General features: G+C 37.6%; 2 long non-coding RNA genes across 2 annotated transcripts; both read left to right on the top strand.

The window, feature by feature from the left end:
* Positions 1 to 2175: 2175 nt before the first annotated feature.
* LOC134299956 (uncharacterized) lies at positions 2176 to 8095 on the top strand. The gene is made up of 2 exons (XR_010007206.1): positions 2176 to 2944; positions 5680 to 8095. It is a non-coding gene; the product is annotated as an uncharacterized LOC134299956 (long non-coding RNA).
* A 1355-nt stretch (positions 8096 to 9450) lies between these two features.
* Positions 9451 to 13918, top strand: LOC134299955 (uncharacterized). The gene is made up of 2 exons (XR_010007205.1): positions 9451 to 10117; positions 13102 to 13918. It is a non-coding gene; the product is annotated as an uncharacterized LOC134299955 (long non-coding RNA).
* Positions 13919 to 14651: the final 733 nt, after the last annotated feature.

Raw genomic sequence — 14651 nt, 5'->3', positions numbered from 1 at the left:
TGCCTCTCTATTTGGCTTTGGTCAGACTTCTAGATCTAGGGAAGTCATACTACTCCTCTATTCTGCCTTGGTCAGACCACTTTACCTGGAATACTGTGTCCCATTCTGGGCACCGCAATTAAAGGGAGATGTTGACTAAACTGGAATGTGTCCAGAGGAGGGTGACTCAAAGGATCAAGCGTCTGGAGAGCAAGCCATATGAGGAGCGGCTTAAAGAGCTGGGCATGTTTAGCCTTGCAGGAGAGAAGGCTGAGAGAGAGGAGACATGATGAGGGCCATGGATCAAGATGTGAGTGGAAGTCCTAGGGAGGAGGGAGCAAGGTTGTCTTCTGCCCTGGAGACCAGGACGTAAAGGAGCAAAGGCTTCAAACTACAGGAAAGGAGATTCCACCTGAACATGAGGAAGAACTGCCTCACTGTGAGAAGAGCTGTTCAGCAGTGGAACTCTCTGCCCCAGAGTGTGGTGATGGCTCCTTTAGAGGCTTTAAAGCAGAGGCTGGATGGCCATCTGTTGGGTTTGCTCTGAATATGATTTTCCTGCTTCTTGGCCAAATGGGGTTGGACTGGATGGCCCACGAGAGCTCTTCCAACTCTAGGATTCTCTGATTCTATGACCCTTGGGGTCTCCTACTCTATGTCTCTGTTATTCTTTATTCAGTTTTCAGAACCATCGATCTCCCTTAACCCATCAGAGGATAATACATATGCTGCTATTTAAAAGATGAGTTGTTGGATATGAAAACAAAAGACAAGTCTGTGCTCAATTCTTCACCCACTACTGACGGGGTGGCCATCTTTGGCTCATCTGTGTTTACATTTTCAGACTGAAAAGGCCAGAAGTCCACTTTTGCTTTGTTTTCATGTTTAAAGGTTCAGGGGGGTTAATTGTTTTGCATTCATTTGGATGGTTTCCCTCCTATTTGTTAGCAATTTTCTGGAGTTATTTCAGGCCACGTCTTTCCATGTTCCACCCCACATTTGTGGCTAAGGGTATGACCTCAAACAGTATTTTCCGAAATGTCACAATGTCACTTTTGCTTCCTTTTCGGGCAGCACATTCCTGTATGGCAATATTTAGTTTTGTTGCAATGCCAGGTATTATAATACCGATTTTCATTTTGTAGGGTGTGGTTGGCAAGACTTGCCATTGCTTCACGCATTTCTCGTTTGTATTTCTAAATTGTGTCAAAATTCCATGTTAAGTTGGTGTTGGCTTGGTTGGTACCTGGATGGGAGACATTTGTGGAGCTATATATATATACAGTATGTTGAATTCACTGGAGGTGAAAGGAAAAGGCAAAATACAAATTGTGCCACAAATAATCATATTGTGTGTCATAAAAAGGTCGAGAGGCAGTTCAGTCATGGCAGTTCAAGTGATGTGATACTGGGTTGCTGTGAGTTTTCTTGGCTGTATGGCCATGTTCCAGAAGCATTCTCTCCTGACACTTTGCCCACATCTATGGCAGGCATCCTCAGAAGTTGTGAGGTTTGTTGGAAACTAAGCAAGTGCGATTTATATATCTGTGGAAACTCCAAGGTGGGAGAAAGAACTCTCGTCTGTTGGAAGCAAGTGTGAATATTGCAATTAATCACCTTGATTAGCATTGAAAAACCTTGTAGCTTCAAAGCCTGGCTGATTCCTGCCTGGGGGAATCCTTTGTTTCCTGCATTAATTATACATAAGCATCTGGAGTTAAGACGCTTATGATATTATGAAGTGTCATCGGTTGCATCTACATTGTAGAATTAATGCAGTTTGGTACGACTTCAACAATCATTTTTAGAGATTGGCATGCATATTGATATGTTAAATAGTAAGTCTACTTTGTGGAGAGAAAAAGTGAGGTATAAATAAACATACTGTATATACTCGAGTATAAGCCTAGTTTTTCAGCCCTTTTTTTAAGACTGAAAAAGCCCCCCTCGGCTTATACTCGGGTCAGGGTCCTGGTTGGCTTATATTTGGGTCAGCTTATACTCGAGAATATATGGTACATTTATTATTTTTCTCTATTATTATTGGTATTATTACATTTATTATTTTTCTCTATTATTGTTGCTACTATTACATTCATTTTACTCTATTATTATTAATAATAATAATAATAATAATAATAATAATAATAATAATAATAATACATTTATTATTTCACTCTGATCTTATTATTATTATTATTATTATTATTGCATTTATTATTTTACTCTATTTATTACTATATGTATTATTTTCCTGTATTTATATTAAAAGGATACATAAGCACATTTACATTGAAGAAGATGAGAATAATGATTTGATCAGAGTTGGACAGTCTTATCTTAAATTTGAGCTTTATGTAAATATTCATAAACATTTAACCTACTGAGGCCTCAATTAATGTAATTTTATTGGTATCTATTTTTATTTCTGAAATTTACCACCCTCGGCTTATACTGGAGTCAATGTTTTCCCAGGTTTTTTTGTAGTAAAATTAGGTGCCTCGGCTTACGTTCTGGTCGGCTTATACTCGAGTACATACGGTAATCATAATAATACGATACATGAAAGAATTGGGATGGACAGTTGAGCTGTGCGGACGGTTGAGCTATGCGCAACAGCGGTTTGTGGTTTGTGAGAGCTGTGAGTTGGGAAATTCCGATATTGAGATTTTGGGCAATGGTCTTTCTAGTTTCTGGTGAGGAAAAAGGTTTCCTGACAAAAGCCCAAAGCCAAGAGCTGGAAGGCTGCCTTAGAGACAGATTGAGGAGGCATCGGAAGCATCTTTCTCTGTGCGCAAAGGGAGCGCAAACAATGGGAAGGCTCTGGCTGGTGTTTCTGGCTAGTTACCTTCTCCTGGTGGCTGCCATTTCTGGGGCGGAAACCCCAGGGCCACCGTCTGCAGAAGCAACCCCGGCTTCGATCTCGGCTCCTGCATTGGAGGGGACGGCATCCCAAAACATTGCTGTGAGTAGCGAGTGTGAATCCACTGATCAATTTCAGAAGGGCTCAAGATAGAGATCCAGGGCCATAGATGAGGGTACCGCTAACATTTAGTTATCGTGTCAGAAGCAAATTGAGAATACAGTTATCTATATATATAAAAGGGTAATGGTATCACGGCACCGGACAAAACAACTAAACTAAACACCCCACAACCTCGAAAATTGACAGCACAACCTCTCATCCATGCCTCTACATTCATACAACAAAAAGAAAAGAAAAATTAAGTCCTTGCCACAGCAATGCGTGGCCGGTCACAGCTAGTAATGTATAAAAAAACACAAAGTTAAAAACTTTGTATTATCCTAAATTTCCTTTGACCAGAAGTAGGCCACTTGGAGTGCCTCTGGTGTGGCTGTGTATGTGGCAGGGCTGAGGCCGCATTATAGACAATGGTCTGTGATTTGCTCTTCTCCACACACGCATGTCGTGGACTCCACTTTGTGGCCTCATTTCTTAAAATTGGCCTTGCATCTCATTGTGCCACAGTATAGTCTGTTCAGCACCTTCCAAGTCGCCCATTCTTCTGTGTGCCCAGGAGGGAGTCTCTCATCCGGTCTAAGCCACTGGTTGTGATTCTGGGTTTTAGCCTGCCACTTTTGGACTCTTGCTTGCTGAGGAGTTCCTGCAAATATCTCTGCAGATCTTAGGAAGCTGTTTCTTGATTTAAGACGTTGACATGCTGGTTGATACCAGAATAGAGGATGGGCTGGAGATGTCAGTACCTTGGTCCTTTCATTACAGCCTCCTACTTCCCGACTGATATCAGGTGGTGCAGTAGTGGTATAATTTCTCCAGCAATGCCAGGTGTAGACAATGTGGCATGTCTCATTAAGAGCCACATCCACTGTTTTAATGAGGTGAGATGTATGCCACACTGCTTTTATGGATTTAACCTGAATTGTTTTTTAATATTAATGATGTTTAATGGTGTTTTAATCTTTTTATATTGGTATAGTTTAAGTTGTGTTGTAATGCTTTTAATTGTGAGCTACTTTGAGTCTCCGCATGGAGAGAAAAAGCGGGATATAAATAAACATAATACAGTAGAGTCTCACTTATCTAACATTTGCTTATCCAACGTTCTGGATTATCCAACACAGCCTGCCTTTTATTAGTCAATGTTTTTGTAGTCAATGTTTTCAATACATTGTGATGTTTTGGTGCTAAATTCGTAAATACAGTAATTACTATGTAGCATTACAGCATGCTGAACGTTTACTGTCAAATTTGTTGTTAAACACGATGTTTCGGTGCTTAATTTGTAAAATCATAACCTAATTTGATGTTTAATAGGCCTTTCCTTAATCCCTCCTTATTATCCAACATATTCGCTTATCCAACGTTCTGCCGGCCCGTTTATGTTGGATAAATGATAAGTTGTGTTGTAATGCTTTTAATTGTGAGCTACTTTGAGTCTCTGCATGGAGAGAAAAAGTGGGATATAAATAAACATAGTACAGTAGAGTCTCACTTATCCAAGCTAAATGGGCCGGCAGAAGCTTGGATAAGCGAATATCTTGGATAATAAGGAGGGATTAAGGAAAAGCCTATTAAACATCAAATTAGGTTATGATTTTACAAATTAAGCACCAAAACGTCATGTTATACAACAAATTTGACAGAAAAAGTACTCTATATACTCGAGTATAAGCCTAGTTTTTCAATCCTTTTTTAAGACTGAAAAAGCCCTCGGCTTATACTCCGGTGAGGGTCCTGGTTGGCTTATATTTGGGTCAGCTTATCCTTGAGAATATATGATACATTTATTATTTTTCTCTATTATTATTTGTATTATTACATTTATTATTTTCTCTATTATTGTTGCTACTATTACATTTATTTTACTCTATTTTTATTATTAATAATAATACATTTATTATTTCACTCTGATCCTATTATTATATTTATTATTTTACTCTATTTATTACTACATGTATTATTTTCCTGTATTTATTATTATTATTATTACATGTATTATTTTACTCTATTATTATTAAAAGGATACATAAGCACATTTACATTGAAGAAGATGAGAATAATGATTTAATCAGAGTTGGACAGCCATATCGTAAATTTGAGCTTAATGTAAATATTCAAAAACATTTAACCTACTGATGCTTCAATTAATGTAATTTTATTGGTATCTGTTTTTATTTCTGAAATTTACCACTCTCGACTTATACTCGAGTCAATGTTTTCTCAGTTTTTTTGTGGTAAAATTAGGTGCCTCGGCTTATATTCGAGTCGGCGTATACTTGAGTATATACGGTAGTTCAATACGCAGTAATGTTATATTGTAATTACTGTATTTATGAATTTAGCACCAAAATATCACGATATATTGAAAACATTGACTACAAAAATGCGTTGGATAATCCAGAATGGATAAGTGAGACTCTACTGTAATAATAATAATAATAATAATAATAATAATAGCAGCAGCAGCAGCAACAACAACAACAACAACAGTCTAGTGGAGTCTCCTTCTTTGGAGGCTTTTAAGCAGAGATTGGATGGCCATCAGTACAGTGGGCTTGGATGGTGTCTTCCTGCCTGGCAGAAGTGTGTTGGACTAGATTACCATTGGGAGTCCTTTCCATTTCTATGATTCTGTGCAAAGGCTCCAGCTCTCCTCCTCCTCCTCCTCTTGCGCACTTTTGGCATCATCTTCTTGTTTCCTTTTTATCTTTTTGAAGGACGCCAACGTACCTGTGTTGGTGCCAAGATCAAGGGTCTACAAGCCCTGGAGGGACAGGCGGAAACCAAAGAGGCCAGTGTATAGGATTGGAGCCTACACCTTTCTGCGCAAGGACAAGAACACCCCCATATTCGTCATCCCAATCCGGCTGTCTTCCTGAGACCATCGATTCATCGGACACCTTTCCTGCCGATCGTCTTGCTTCTGATCCTTTCCTTTGTAGGAACGTTTTTCTTGATGCCAGGTGTAACGAAGTGTGATTTTTTTTAGTTTACAGATGTCATGTTTAGTTGCGTTTTAAAAGTCAGTTTAAAATAAGTTTGGTGACTTATTTTAAGTTAGCCTGTTTCCAGATAAGGAACAGATAGTCTGTGATTGAAATTCACAGGGTGACTGCAGGTTAAAGCAGTAAAGGAGGAAGTAGTATTTCAAAGTTTGAAACATCTCAATATAGCTTTGCAACTGTTAATCTAAGTGCCTCTAAAGAAGTTACTGTAACCTTTAAGCTTGTGCCTGAATAAACGTGTTATTGTTCTTTTTAACATCTCAGTCTCTGAAATCTATATTACCATCAAAAGCAAACAAGAAAGAAGAAAAATAAAATTTTAAAAGTCTCCTCTCTAAGTAGCCAGTGGCTATATCATCCCATAGTGGTGGCAAGAGTTGATAATCCCCTTAACATCTGGTGGCCGCCTTATAAACATCTTTACCTCTGGTGGCAACATTTAAATAAAACATCTTTAATAACTGGTGGCAGCGGATATAAAATATATATCAACTAGCTGTGCCCGGCCACGCGTTGCTGTGGCAAAGTATGGTGGTATGGGAAATAAAGTATTGAGGAATTGGTGGTAGTTAAGGTAAAGGGTAAAGGTTTCCCCCTGTAGAGCAAAATCTCACTTATCCAACATTCGCTTATCCAATGGTCTGGATTATCCAACGCAGTCTGCCTTTTAGTAGTCAATGTTTTTGTAGTCAGTGTTTTAAATTCTTTGTGATATTTTGGTGGTAAATTTGTAAATACAGTAATTACAACATAGCATTACTGCGCATGGAACTACTTTTTCTGTCAAATTTGTTGCATAACATGATGTTTTGATGCTTCATTTGTATAATGATTACCTAATTTGATGTTTAATTGGCTTTTCCTTAATCCCTTCTTATTATCCAACATATTCACTTACACAACGTTCTGCCGGCCTGTTTATGTTGGATAAGTGAGACTCTACTGTATATTTATAATCTTATATTATCTGCTTAGAACTGGATTATATGAGGCCCCTTCTACACACATTAAGTCCAGTTGTGTCCGACTGCACACTGAAGTGGATTATATGGCAGTGTGGAGTCAAGATAATCCAGTTCAAAGTAGATAATATAAGATTATAAATGGGTTATATAGCTGTGTGGAAGGGTCTTGAGTCTACACTGCCATATAATCCAGTTCAAATCAGATAATCTGTATTTTATAGGCAATGTGGAAGAGGCCTAAGTGAGGCCTAACTCTGCCTGTCTCCTGGGCTGAGTGGGTTGCTAGGAGAGCAAGTGGGTGGAGCTTAGCCTTCTAACTGGCAGCAATTGGATAAAAACAATTATTCCTTTCCTTCTAATTAGGACTTTATTTTTCTTTTCTTTTTGTTGCATGAACGTAGAGGCATGGATGAGGGGTTGTGCTGCCAAGTTTAGTGTTTCTGGGATGTGTAGTTTTGTTGTTTTGTCCTAGGCCGAAATTTCATTACCCTTTTATATATATAGATAATATAAATATAATTAATTAATAGAAACTCCTCCACATCTTTGCAATTTGGTGGCAGAGGTGGGATTTTTCAAAAGATTTCCCCCCTGCCTAGAAAAACCTCAGCCTTTATTCAACCTCTTTGCACCCGGCGAAACCCCAAGTTTGTCTCATGGGGCGTATCCACATCGCATGGGTATTGCACTTCGATCCCACTTTCATTGCCTTGGAGCCCTAGGATTTGTAGTTTGAGAGGTGCTTGGAATTCTAGAGCTCAATGGCAGAGAATATTAAGATCTTTGCCAAACTACACATGCCAGGGTTTGGTGTAATGGAGCGAGAGCAGGTGAAACACTGTCAAACGAATTGGCACCGCTTTGTTGTTGGAGTTGTAGTTTGACATCGTCTTGAGCCTTCTCTACGAAACAGGGCTAGTTCCTCACCAAACTACAACTCCCAGGAGCCCATAGTATTGAACCATAGCAGTGAAAGTGGTGCCAAACTGCACTGATTTGACAAAATAGAATTGAAATGGTATCAATCTGGATATGCAATGGTTTGTGTGTTACTCTCCACCTTTTCTTACAGCCAACAAAACAAAACAAAAGTGTCTGTAATTGAATGTATATCTGATTTATTGTCTGTTCTTTCTCCTAGCAATAAACACCATGTTTTTCTACCCAATTGTGTGGTCTGTGTTTGGTAATACAGTAGAGTCTCACTTATCCAACACTCGCTTATCCAAGCTTCTGGATTATCCAAGACATTTTTGTAGTCAATGTTTTCAATATATCATGATATACTGGTGCTAAATTCGTAAATACAGTAATTACAACATAACATTACTGCGTACTGAACTACTTTTTCTGTCAAATTTGTTGTATAACATGAAGTTTTGGCGCTTAATTTGTAAAATCATAACTTAATTTGATGTTTAATAGGCTTTTCCTTAATCCCTCCTTATTATCCAAGATATTCGCTTATCCAAGCTTCTGCTGGCCCGTTTAGCTTGGATTAGTGAAACTCTACTGTATCTCTGATTTATTGTCTGTCCTTTCTCCTACCAATAAACACCCATGTTTTTCTACCCAATTGTGCGGTCTGTGTTTGGTAATACAGTAGAGTCTCACTTATCCAACACCCGCTTATCCAATGTTCTGGATTATCCAATGCATTTTTGTAGTCAATGTTTTCAATACATTGTGATATTTTGGTGCTAAATTCGTAAATACAGTACAGTAGAGTCTCACTTATCTAACTTAAACGGGCCGGCAGAATGTTGGATAAGAGAATATGTTGGATAATAAGGAGAGATTAAGGAGAAACCTATTAAACATCAAATTAGGTTATGATTTTACAAATTAAGCACCAAAACATCACGTTATACAACAAATTTGACAGAAAAAATAGTTCAATATGCAGTAATGCTACGTAGTAATTACTGTATTTATGAATTTAGTACCAAAATATCACGATGTATTGAAAACACTGACTACAAAAATGCGTTGGATAATCCAGAACGTTGGATAAGCGAATGTTGGATAAGCGAGACTCTACTGTAATTGCTACATAGCATTACTATGTATTGAACTACTTTTTCTGTCAAACTTGTTAAACATGATGTTTTGATGCTTAATTTGTAAAATCATAACCTAATTTGATGTTTAACAGGCTTTTCCTTAATCCCTCCTTATTATCCAACCTATTCGCTTATCCAATGTTCTGCCGCCCCGTTTATGTTGGATAAGTAAGACTCTACTGTACAATACTTTGAGTGTTGGACGATATATTCCTGACCTAGCAGTATGTTCTTGGGCATTTGAACATCTTTTTGATGAGCAATGATCGGTGTTTGAGAGTTTGTGGCACCAAGATTTTGAGATACATGGCAGGCATATGACTATGCTACTTACCCTGTTTCCCCGAAAATAAGACATCCCCGAAAAATAAGACCTAGTAGAAGTTTTGCTGAATTTCTAAATATAAGGTCTCCCCCGAAAGTAAGACCTAGCAAAGTTTTTGTTTGGAAGTATGCAGGATGGGTAAATGTACCTACCAGTTGTACATGGAAATAATGGTAGTAACAAGAAATTCTTGATAGGATTCAGTTTGTCTGGTTATGCTGGTTTGTGATGACAACTACTGTACAGTATATAATAAATGTTCATTTTTTGTTCAACAATAAATGTGAATTCTTCTTCATGGAAAAATAAGACATCCCCTGAAAATAAGACCTAGCGCATCTTTGGGAGCAAAAATTAATATAAGACACTGTCTTATTTTCAGGGAAACATGGTAGTAAGTGAAGCATGTCTATACAGAATGCATGACAGGATTGGGAAAGGCAGACGGTTGAGCCATGCGCAACAGCGGCGACGTTGTTTATGAGAGCCATGCGTTGGGAAATTCCGGTTTTGACATGATGTGCAAATGTCTTTCCGGTTTCGGGTAAAGAGAAAAGGGTTTCCTGATAAAAGCCCAAAGCCAAGAGCTGGAAGGCTGCCTTAGAGACAGCTCGAAGAAGCATCGGAAGCATCTTTCTCTGTGCGCAGAGGGATCAGAAACCATGGGAAGGTTCTGGCTGGTGTTTTTGGCAAGCTATCTCTTCCTGGTGGCTACCAAAGGGCCACGGTCAGTGGAAACCAGTCCAGTTTCGGCCACGGCTCCCGTGTTGGAGAAAACGGCATCCGACCATCCAGCTGTGAGTACTGAGCGTGAATCTTGGATCCGTTTCCATGTTTCGCATTCCGGGAAAATAGATCCCACCTAAACATTAGGAGGAATTTCCTGACAGTTATCGCTGTTTCACAGGGGAATATTCTCAATTGTAGTCTCCTCCTTCTTTGGAGGTTTTTAAGCAGAGGCTGGATGGCCATCTGTCGGGAGGGCTTTGATTGTGTCTTCTTTCATGACAGCATGGAGATGGACAGGATGGCCCTTGGGGTCTCTTTCAACTCTATGAATACACGCAAAAATGCATCCCACCCCTTTTCTCTTCTTACCAATTTTTGGCATCATCATAATAGTAACAACAACAACAAAACAGCAACAACATGATGATGATGATGATGATAATGGCACCATCCCTCCAGCTCTTCTTCCTTTGCCCACTTTTTGCTATAATAATAATAAATAACAATAATATTAATAATAATATGATGATGGTGGTGGTGGTGGTGATGATGCAGGTATCATATCTCCTGCTCTTCTCCTCTCACCCACTTTTGGAATAATAATAATATCCTAATAAGAAAATATTATTATTATTATTATTATTATTAAAAGTGGTCCCGGTGGTGATGGGCACACTGAGTGCTGTGCCAAAAGATCTCAGCCGGTATTTGGAAACAATAGGCATTGACAAAATTACGATCTGCCAACTGCAAAAGGCCACCCTGCTGGGATCTGCCCGCATCATCTGAAAATACATCACACATTCCTAGACACTTGGGAAGTGTTCGACTTGTGATTTTGTGATACGAAATCCAGCATATCTATCTTGTTTGTCGTGTCATAATCAAATAATAATAATAATAATAATAATAATAATCCGAAAATACATCACACAGTCCTAGACACTTGGGAAGTGTTTGACTTGTGATTTTGTGATATGAAATCCAGCATATCTATCTTGTTTGCTGTGTCATAATAAAATAATAATATTAATAATAATAATAATCCGAAAATACATCACACAGTCCTAGACACTTGGGAAGTGTTTGACTTGTGATTTTGTGATATGAAATCCAGCATATCTATCTTGTTTGCTGTGTCATAATAAAATAATAATATTAATAATAATAATAATCCGAAAATACATCACACAGTCCTAGACACTTGGGAAGTGTTTGACTTGTGATTTTGTGATACGAAATCCAGCATATCTATCTTGTTTGCTGTGTCATAATAAAATAATAATATTAATAATAATAATAATCCGAAAATACATCACACAGTCCTAGACACTTGGGAAGTGTTTGACTTGTGATTTTGTGATATGAAATCCAGCATATCTATCTTGTTTGCTGTGTCATAATAAAATAATAATATTAATAATAATAATAATCCGAAAATACATCACACAGTCCTAGACACTTGGGAAGTGTTTAACTTGTGATTTTGTGATATGAAATCCAGCATATCTATCTTGTTTGCTGTGTCATAATAAAATAATAATATTAATAATAATAATAATCCGAAAATACATCACACAGTCCTAGACACTTGGGAAGTGTTTGACTTGTGATTTTGTGATACGAAATCCAGCATATCTATCTTGTTTGCTGTGTCATAATAAAATAATAATATTAATAATAATAATAATCCGAAAATACATCACACAGTCCTAGACACTTGGGAAGTGTTTGACTTGTGATTTTGTGATATGAAATCCAGCATATCTATCTTGTTTGCTGTGTCATAATAAAATAATAATAATAATAATAATAATAATAATGATAATATAAATCACACAGTCCTAGACACTTGGGAAGTGTTTGACTTGTGATTTTGTGATACAAAATCCAGCATATCTATCTTGTTTGTTGCGTCACAATGAAATAATAATAATAATAATAATAATAATAATAATAATAATAATAATAATAATAATATAAATCACACAGTCCTAGACACTTGGGAAGTGTTTGACGTGTGATTTTGTGATACAAAATCCAGCATATCTATCTTGTTTGTTGTGTCATAATGAAATAATAATAATAATAATAATAATAATAATAATAATAATAATAATACATCTCACAGTCCTAGACACTTGGGAAGTGTTTGACTTGTGATTTTGTGATACAAAATCCAGCATATCTATCTTGTTTGCTGTGTCACAATAATAATTAATAATACTACTACTACTACTACTACTACTACTACTACTACTAATAATAATAATAATAATAAGGTGATGGTGGTGGCGGTGGTGATGTTGCCATCCCAGGTGACAGTCGCATTGATGAAAAACAACAGGAAAAACTCAGCCGCTCTCAGGACTTCAAGATTGAACTTCAAAGACTCTGGCAGAAACCAGTGCAGGTGGTCCCAGTGGTGATCGGCACACTGGGTGCCGTGCCAAAAGATCTCAGCCGGCATTTGGAAACAATAGACATTGACAAAATTACGATCTGCCAACTGCAAAAGGCCACCCTGCTGGGATCTGCCCGCATCATCCGAAAATACATCACACAGTCCTAGACGCTTGGGAAGTGTTCGACTTGTGGTTTTGTGAAACGAAACCCAGCATATCTATCTTGTTTGCTGTGTCATACAACGTCGTTGTGTCAATAATAATAATAATAATAATAATAATAATAATATGATGGTGGTGGTGGTGGTGATGCAGGCATCACCTCTCCTGCTCTTCTCCTTTCACCCACTCTTGGAATAATAATAAGACTCTAACAAAAAATAGTAATAGTTATAATAATAATGGTATCATGATGATGATACAAGTGTAATGCCCATTTTTGGAATAAGAACTACGACAACAACAACAACATGATGGTAATGCAAGGATCAATCCCTCTAGCTCTTCTTCTCTCACCCACTATTGGAATAAGAATAAGAATATCATGATGATGATGATGTTGAGGCAAGGACCCATCCCTCCTGCTTTGCTCCTCCTCTCCTCCGCTTTTGTCACAATCATCTCGTATGTGTTTTCCTTTTGTTTAGGATGCCAATGAAGTCATGTCGGTGCCAAGATCAAGGATCTCCAAGGCCTGGTGGAAGAAGTGGAGAATGGAAAGCAAGAAGGGAGCAACAAAGGGACCTCCGAAGATTGGGCAATACTCTCCTATGGCTGGTGGTGGAACCACAGGAGACCATAGCATCCAGGCATAGCAATGAGAATGATGTCAAACTGCATCGATTTGACAAAATGGAATCGAAATGGAGTTAAGTCTGGATATGGTATAGTTTGTGTGTAAAGCTCCCCCTCTTCTTGCAGGCAGCTCTGGATGATAAACACAAGTGTCCATAATTGAGCACTGCCAGTCTGTGAATATTTTGATAATATTTGACAAATAACTTCAGTGGCCAGAGGTTATGGATATCTTTGCTGTACTTATAGTTTTATTTGATATGTTAATTGGGTTTTTTAATATGATGTTTCAATTGATTATGCATTGTGGTCGGATGTATTTGTATAAATTAATTGTTAATGTGGGATTTGTGTATTCATAGTGTTTAAATGCAATTTGTGCCGTGCTTGTATTGCAACTGATTGCATCATCCAGATTGTACCATTATGTGGAAAGAGTTAATTGCCAAGAAGCTATGATGACCTTGATGCGTGGCTGGAACTAGGGAGTATCCAGACACAAGTGTTTGTGCATAACGATTGCATTAGTTCAGTTCAGTTGAGTTCTGTCTGCCTAGAGTTCGAGTCAAGTTCTGTCGGAGAACAGAGCAGTCCTGTGTTCATCTGTTGTCTGCAAGTCTGTTTGTGTTGATTGTTGTTGCATACAGTAAAACTTTGTAAATAGTTTTATCAACGTCTCTGAGTGTCTCTTCGTTCTGCGTTCCACTGCTTCCATCCAACTACTGCTGCGCTGCAAATACTCTGACATTTTATATGCTGCATGCCATTTTGAATCCCACCCATGAGAGAAAAGTGGGATAGAAATGAATTAATAATAATAATAATAATAATAATAATAATAATAATACAGTAGAGTCTCACTTATCCAAGACTCGCTTATCCAAGGTTCTGGATTACCCAAGGCATTTTTGTAGTCAATGTTTTCAATGTATCGTGATATTTTGGTGCTAAATTCGTAAATACAGTAATTACAACATAACATTACTGCGTATTGAACTACTTTTTCTGTCAAATTTGTTGTATAACATGATGTTTTGGTGCTTAATTTGTAAAATCATAACCTAATTTGATGTTTAATAGGCTTTTCCTTAATCCCTCCTTATTATCCAAGATATTCGCTTATCCAAAGTTCTGCCGGCCCGTTTAGCATGGATAAGTAATAATAATAACAACACTGTTCAACTTGTGATTTTGTGATACGAAATCTAGCATATATATCTCGTTTGCTGTGTTATACTATGCTGTTTTGTCAATAATAATAATAATAATAATAATAATAATAATAATATCCTCTCCGATTTATTGTATAGAGACCCTTACTCTGTCTGTTTTTCTCATAGCAATAAACACCATGCTTTCTACCCCATTGTGTGGTCTATGTTTGGTAATACAGTGCTTTGAA

Source organism: Anolis carolinensis, chromosome 6, assembly GCF_035594765.1.
Source record: "Anolis carolinensis isolate JA03-04 chromosome 6, rAnoCar3.1.pri, whole genome shotgun sequence".
NCBI classification, from domain to species: domain Eukaryota; kingdom Metazoa; phylum Chordata; class Lepidosauria; order Squamata; family Dactyloidae; genus Anolis; species Anolis carolinensis.
This window is presented reverse-complemented; position numbering and strand designations above follow the sequence as displayed.